This window comes from Citrus sinensis, chromosome 4 (assembly GCF_022201045.2).
Source record: "Citrus sinensis cultivar Valencia sweet orange chromosome 4, DVS_A1.0, whole genome shotgun sequence".
NCBI classification, from domain to species: domain Eukaryota; kingdom Viridiplantae; phylum Streptophyta; class Magnoliopsida; order Sapindales; family Rutaceae; genus Citrus; species Citrus sinensis.
The window spans coordinates 12,632,737-12,639,992 of NC_068559.1; the positions used below are offsets into that span (position 1 = coordinate 12,632,737).

The 7,256-nt window shown below is 35.1% G+C and overlaps 1 non-coding gene across 1 annotated transcript; it reads right to left on the reverse strand.

Moving 5' to 3' along the window:
• Positions 1-1,234: 1,234 nt before the first annotated feature.
• Positions 1,235-1,338, reverse strand: LOC127901992 (small nucleolar RNA R71). Its single transcript, XR_008054397.1, has one exon. It is a non-coding gene; the product is annotated as a small nucleolar RNA R71 (small nucleolar RNA).
• Between the last annotated feature and the right edge of the window lie 5,918 nt (positions 1,339-7,256).

A 7,256-nucleotide genomic window follows, 5' to 3' on the forward strand; every position in this document is an offset into this window, starting at 1 on the left:
CTTAGCACCATATTGATTAGAGTGTGGTTCATGAGGTGTAGATTCCCCCCTCATGATTTAATTGGCATTAATAAGGATTATTTAGCCCATGATGCATGTTGATACGGATCCAGATACCCAAGTACGTCATTTCAATATAATTCTCTTCAATTTATTCTCGCCATTTCAATTCTAATTTTAGAATTTATTTTCGCCATTTTAATTTAAGTTTTAGGATATTCCAAATCATTTCCACCACAAATCCAATCACCCATTTACAAAATTAATTCTACACACAATTAAAATCCACCTCCTTGTGGGATCGACACTCGTCACCATTGATCTATACTACAATAGATTCGTGCGCTTGCGAGTACATTAAAATTTGCACAACAAGTTTTTGGCGCTGTTGCCGGGGAGGTAAGTAATTTTAATTCATAGAATTAATTTTTGTGAATAATTTCTTTTAATTGTCTTCTTGTAATTTTTTTTTATTAAAAAAAAAGAAAACAAAAAAGAGTGAATTTACATTTTGAGCTAAGAATTTTTTTTTATTTTCTCTCTTCTTTAAAATTCTGTAATTTAATTTTCAATTTATTTTTTTTTGTATTTTTTTTATCTTATTAATTTATTTTTAGTTAATTTATTTCACGTATTTGTTTTTGTGTATTTTTATAGAAAGGTTGTAATAGCGCAATAAGGTTAGTATCGTAATTTCTCCCTCTTCTTTATTTTTATTTGTTTTGTTCCCATCTTTATTTTTATTTTATTTGTTTTGCATGCATGGTTGTAGGTCATTATTACCTAATCTTGAACCTATAGACCTTGAATTAGAAAAAACACTTTGCACACACAGGCACGTTAAAAATAAAATGGATTTACAAGCACCACAGGAGAGGCCATTTAAGGATTATTTCAGTCCTTTAGTAAATTTTAGCACATCATGCATAAGATACCCAAATGTAGCTGCTAGGAGCTTTGAACTAAAACCTAGTGTGCTAAATTGTCTCCCCACATTCTATGGCTTAGAAATGAGGACCCATATAATCATCTGAATGATTTTCATGCTATTTGTCAAACTTTTAAATATGAGAATTTTTCAGATGATGATGTTAAACTCAGATTATTCCCATTTTCTTTAAAAGATAGAGCTCGTTCATGGTTAAATACTTTACCTGCTAATAGCATTTCATCATGGGAACAAATGATAACGAAATTTTTGAATAAATATTTCCCATTGCATAAAACCAACGCTATTCGCAGGAAAATCTCGGAGTTTACCCAGAGAGACGACGAGCAGTTTTTTGAAACGTGGGAGCGATTCAATGGGCTACTCTTGAAGTGTCCACATCATGGGTATGAGAAATGACACCAATGCCAATACTTTTTGGAGGGATTATTGCCGAATGTGCAAGAATGGCTAATGGCAACAAGTGGAGGAGAGCTAATGTCAAAACGTACATAAGAGATTTGGGAATTCTTTCAGCGACAAGCGGATAATTCCCAACAACGGAGTCGATCACTCAGGAATACTAGAAGAATTAAGGGAGTAAATGAGGTTCACATTGGCGAGTCAACTTCGGGAATCAAAGAAGTCAAGGAGATGGTTGAAGGTCTTGCTCGACAAATAGCATCATTATCGACTACTAAATCAACAGAACCATATGACCATGACTCATACTCAGATCAAGCCAATGCCATAGGTGTAATGAGAAAACCATCTAATTACAACCCATACTCCAACACATATAACCCTAGATGGAGAGACCACCCCAATTTTTCATGGTCTCAAGGACTCCAACATAATGGACCAGCAGCTCCAGCTCCACCAATGCAACCAATTCCTCAAAATCCTCAAGCCTCTCAGCCCCTATTTAGACCATTCAATCAGAACCAGAACTACACTCAGCCCAGACCATGGGAGGATTCATTCCAGAATCTTAAGAATCTTACTCACTCCACGATTGAGCAATAGAACCGCACCATTGATGGACTACGAAATGAGTTGAGAGCGGGCTTCAATTCACAAGCCCAATCAGTTTCAAGCCTCGAGAAAATGGTGGGACAACTTGCTTCTTCAGTTCAGACCTTGGCAATGACTGTTGAGAAAGGCAAGTTTCCAAGTCAACCAGTGCCTAACCCTAAAGGAGTGCATGAAGCAAGTACCAGTTCACCACAGCAGCATGGAGAAGTCAAAGTCGTCCTGACCTTGCGAAAAGGAAAAGAAGTCGACAACAAAGTGGAGATGCCGGCGACAAAAGAAAATCAAATTGTACCTGTGAATGTTGAGGACTCATCACCGGAGGAGAAAGAAGAAACCAACCCACAAGAATATGTTCCCAAGGCTCCATTTCCTCAGAGGTTAGCTAAAGGAAAAAAGGAAAAATCTACAGGTGAGATTCTTGAAATCTTCAAACAGATAAGTGTTAACATCCCTTTACTTAATGCTATAAAGCAAGTTCCATCTTATGCCAAGTTTCTTAAAGACCTGTGTACTAAAAAGAGAAACATGCATGTTCAAAAGAAGGCATTTTTAACAGAAAACGTTAGTTCTATACTCCAACATAAAATTCCTTTAAAATGCAAAGACCCAAGCTCCCCCACTATCTCATGTAGTATAGGGAACCACACAATTGAGAATGCTTTGTTGGATTTAGGAGCTAGTGTAAATTTGTTGCCTTATTCAGTATTCGTTAAACTTGGACTGGGAGAATTACACCCAACTCCAGTGGTGTTACAGCTTGCAGATCAGTCCACGAAAATACCTCGTGGTATTGTGGAGGACGTGTTTATCCAAGTAGACAAGTTTTATTTTTCTATTGATTTCATTGTAATTGACACTCAACCAATACAGGATTCAAGGAAGCACATCCCCATTATTCTAGGCCGACCTTTCTTGGCAACTGCGGATGCTCACATTCAATGCAGGACTGGAAATATGCAGTTGTCCTTTGGCAACATGACTATGGAGCTGAACATCTTCAACATTGCCAAACAACCTCACAATGCAGATGATGGAATTGTTGATGTGGATTTAATTGAAACAATAGTTGATAACACTTTTCTTTCAAACCTTAGTGATGATCCTTTACAAACATGTTTAACTCACTTTGGTTTTGATTTTGATATTAACAGATCGGCTGATGAGGTCAACGCCCTGCTTGACTTAGCACCATCCATGGACACTAATAAATGGAAGTCAAGAGTTGAATAACTAGCACCATCAGAGAAGAAACTCATCCCATCATCAGAATCACCACCGAAACTCGAGCTCAAACCATTGCCCAACACTTTGGAATATGCATTTTTGGGAGAAGAAAGTACTCTGCCGGTAATCATCTCATCATCCCTAAATAACGAACAAAAAGGTAAGTTGTTGGATGTTTTGAAAGAGTACAAAGGGGCATTAGGATGGACCATAGCAGACATAAAAGGTATAAACCTAGTAGACTGCATGCATTACATTCTCCTTGATGAAAATGCTAAATCTACTAGGGAAATGCAACGTCGGTTAAATCCTAATATGAAAGAAGTTGTTAGAACAGAAGTCCTTAAATTATTAGACGCAGGTATCATTTACCCCATTTTTAATAGTTCATGGGTCAGTCTTGTGTAAGTTGTCCCCAAAAAGTCAGGAGTCACTGTAGTTACCAATGCCGATAATGAATTGATACCCACTAGAGTAACTACAGGATGGCGTGTATGCATTGATTATAGAAAGTTGAATTCTGTCACACGTAAAGACCATTTTCCTTTACCATTTATTGATCAAATGCTTGATAGATTAGCAGGCCATGAATTTTATTGCTTTCTAGATGGCTACTCAGGATACAATCAGATCCCCATAGCACCAAAAGATCAAGAGAAAACTACTTTCACTTGTCCTTTTGGCACTTTTGCATATAGGAGGATGCCATTTGGATTATGTAATGCACCTGCTACATTTCAACGATGCATGTTGAGCATTTTTTCTGATATGGTTGAATGATTCCTTGAAGTCTTTATGGATGATTTTTCTGTCTTTGGTGACTCGTTTGATCAATGTTTACATCATCTAACACTAGTTCTGCAGAGATGTATCGAAAAGAACTTGGTCTTAAATTGGGAGAAGTGCCATTTTATGGTAAAACAAGGTATTGTTCTCGGTCACATCATTTCGAGCAAAGGTATTGAGGTTGACAAAGCCAAGGTGGATCTCATTTCTAATCTTCCTCCACCTAAAACAGTCAGAGAAGTAAGATCTTTCCTTGGGCATGCTGGTTTCTATAGACGTTTCATTAAAGATTTTAGCAAAGTTTCTAGACCCTTATGCAATTTACTTGTTAAGGATGTACCTTTTATCTTTAATGATTCATGTCTTGTGGCTTTTGAAAAATTAAAACAGTTGTTGACATCATCACCCATCATTCAGGCCCCGAACTGGAGCTTACCATTTGAACTCATGTGTGATGCATCTGATTATGCAGTAGGAGCAGTATTAGGACAAAGAGTTGATCGAATTTCCCATGTTATTTATTATGCTAGTATGACATTGAATTATGCACAGTTGAACTATTCAACTACTGAAAAAGAAATGCTAGCAGTAGTGCTTGCATTGGAAAAATTGTTAACATATATGTTTCCATAATGTTGATTTTGATGATAACAAACAAGATTAAAAATGATTAATTTTTTAAGCTCAAATTATTTTTTATATATTTTAAATAAATCATTATTTTCACATTGTAAATGTTTTATATTTAATGGAAAAATGATTTTATGAAAAATGATTGTTTAAATACATACAACGTTTGTCATCATCAAAAAGGGGGAGATTGTTAGCCTAAAGGGCTATACATAATGTAGTTTTGATGATAACAAACATATGTATTGAGTGATTTAATAAATATTGTATTTCACATTTTCACTAGTTTTTGAAGGATAATATTTATGCAAGTGAAATCAAGATTGAAGACACTCAACGGACAACGGCGACATCAAGAATATTGTTTAAAGCTCAACAAACAAATTAGTGAGATAAATTCTTGTAAAGCCGGTATGATTTAATTAATGTTTGATTTAGCATTTGAGAAGCTCAAGAAATTAATTTAATTAAATACTTTTCATAAACTAAAAGTTTTTTTTTTTATAAAGAAAAGTATTTTGTGAATTTAAGTAATTTGGACTTAATTGTTAAGATTTGAAATCTTTGATTTTAATAAGAATTAAATTTCGGAGTTGGACGTTTTTACAAACATTTAAAATGTTTTGGGCCATACCATAATTTATGAATATTTTGGACTAAAGTGAAAGGTTTTGAGAACTTTGAAAAATATAGGTATTATGTTGAAAAGGACCTTTGAGCGAAACAATAAAAACTTTGGGGCCATATCATAATTTCAGAAAGTTTGGGAAAGATAACTAATTAACTATTCTTGGGAAGTTCTGAAATTGGACCTATTTGAAAAGTTTCATAACGTTTTGGGCCATACTATAGTTTTATAAAGTTTTGGGGTCAAACTGTAATTTTAGAAAATAGTTCACTGTAGCAGTTACTGTAGCAAGCGGAATTCCGGATTCTGACAAACGGAAGTCCGAATGTTAGGCAGCATCTATCCGAATTGAAAGCGGAAATCCGGATCCTGACAAACGGAAATCCGGTTGTTGGGCAGTAAGCTACTGAGCGTAAGCGGAAATCCGGATGTGACAAAGCGGAAATCCGGATGTTCAAAAATTCAAATTTGTGGCTGTAACGGTAACATTAAGCGGAATTCCAGATGTCCATAACCGGTAATCCGGTTACGACCAAAATGTGCATAACGGCTAGTTTTTGAGTTCAAACTATATAAACTCAAAACCAATTCATTTTTTAAAAATCCAAGCAAGCAAGAACAAGTGCACACAACATATATTGAGCTTCAACTTCGTGAATCATCATTCATTAAATCATCTTTGTTCTTCAATTTGTATATCCACTCTTAAAGAGAGATTGATTGTTGTATTTTTCATTTCACATCAAATTGTGAGAGTACAAGTGTGAGAAACACTTGGGGTGAAGAGATTGGAGATATAATCTCTTGTTGTAAAGGTTCATTGACACCTTGAAGTCAATTGTAATCGTTTGAAGCCTTGGAAAGACTTGGATAGTGAAATCCTCAAGCCCGGTGTGCTTGGAGGCGTGGACGTAGGCGGGGATTGCCGAACCACGTAAAAATCCTTGAGTTTGCTTTCTCTTCCCTTGCTATTTAATTATTGTACTTTGATTGAACTTATTGCTTTCAATTTTTATTAAGACATTAGATTGCTTGTTGTGTGGATTTGCTAGGATAATTTTTAAAATTCCAATTCACCCCCCCTCTTGGGTTGCACACTTATATTTCATTTGGTATCAGAGCTGGGTGCTCTTGTGTAGATTTAACCGTCTAGAGTTAAAGATTAATAGCAACCCAAATTAGTTCAACTTTTATGGAAGGCCAATCCACCACTAGACCTCCATTTTTTGATGGTAATGACTATCCTTATTGGAAAACTAGGATGAGAGTATTTTTACAAGCCTTAGATTATGAACTATGGGAAATAGTTTGTGATGGTTCATTCATTCCTAGGAAGAATGTTTTAAGTGAATTGGATAAGAAAAATATGTCTTTAAATTCCAAGGCTATGAATGCTTTATTTTGTGCCTTAGATAAAAAGGAATTTCATAGAGTTTCAAATTGTTCTAATGCTTATGAAATTTGGAGAAAACTTGAAATTGTGTATGAGGAGACTACAAGCAAGGAGGAATTTCATGAAGTGTCGAATTTGGCACTTATGGCAATTGGAGATGAATCGGATGATGAACTTGATGAGGTAAATGATCTTCCTACCTATGATGAATTACATGATGCTTTTAAAGAATTGCATGATGAGTGGATGAAACTTGGTAAAAAGAATACATGTCTTAAAAAGAAAATGGTAGAGCTCACAAATGAAAATGAAACTCTAAGTGCAAAGATTAGTTGCCTAGAATTAGAAAATAAAACATTGCATGATAGAGTTGCATTATCAAATGAGAAACCTAGCACTTCACACAAGCATCTAGAATCACATGTAAATGACTTGAAAAATGAAAAAGATGCCTTGCAAAAATCCAATGTTTCATTAAATGAAAAGATCAAAGAATTGGAATTAGATAATGAAATGTTACATGATAGAATTGCATCATTCACATGTAAACAAAGTACTTCATATGAGCATGAGAAATCACATGTTGATGAATTAATAAATGAAAATGAAACGCTTAAGAAAAGGAGCAATGA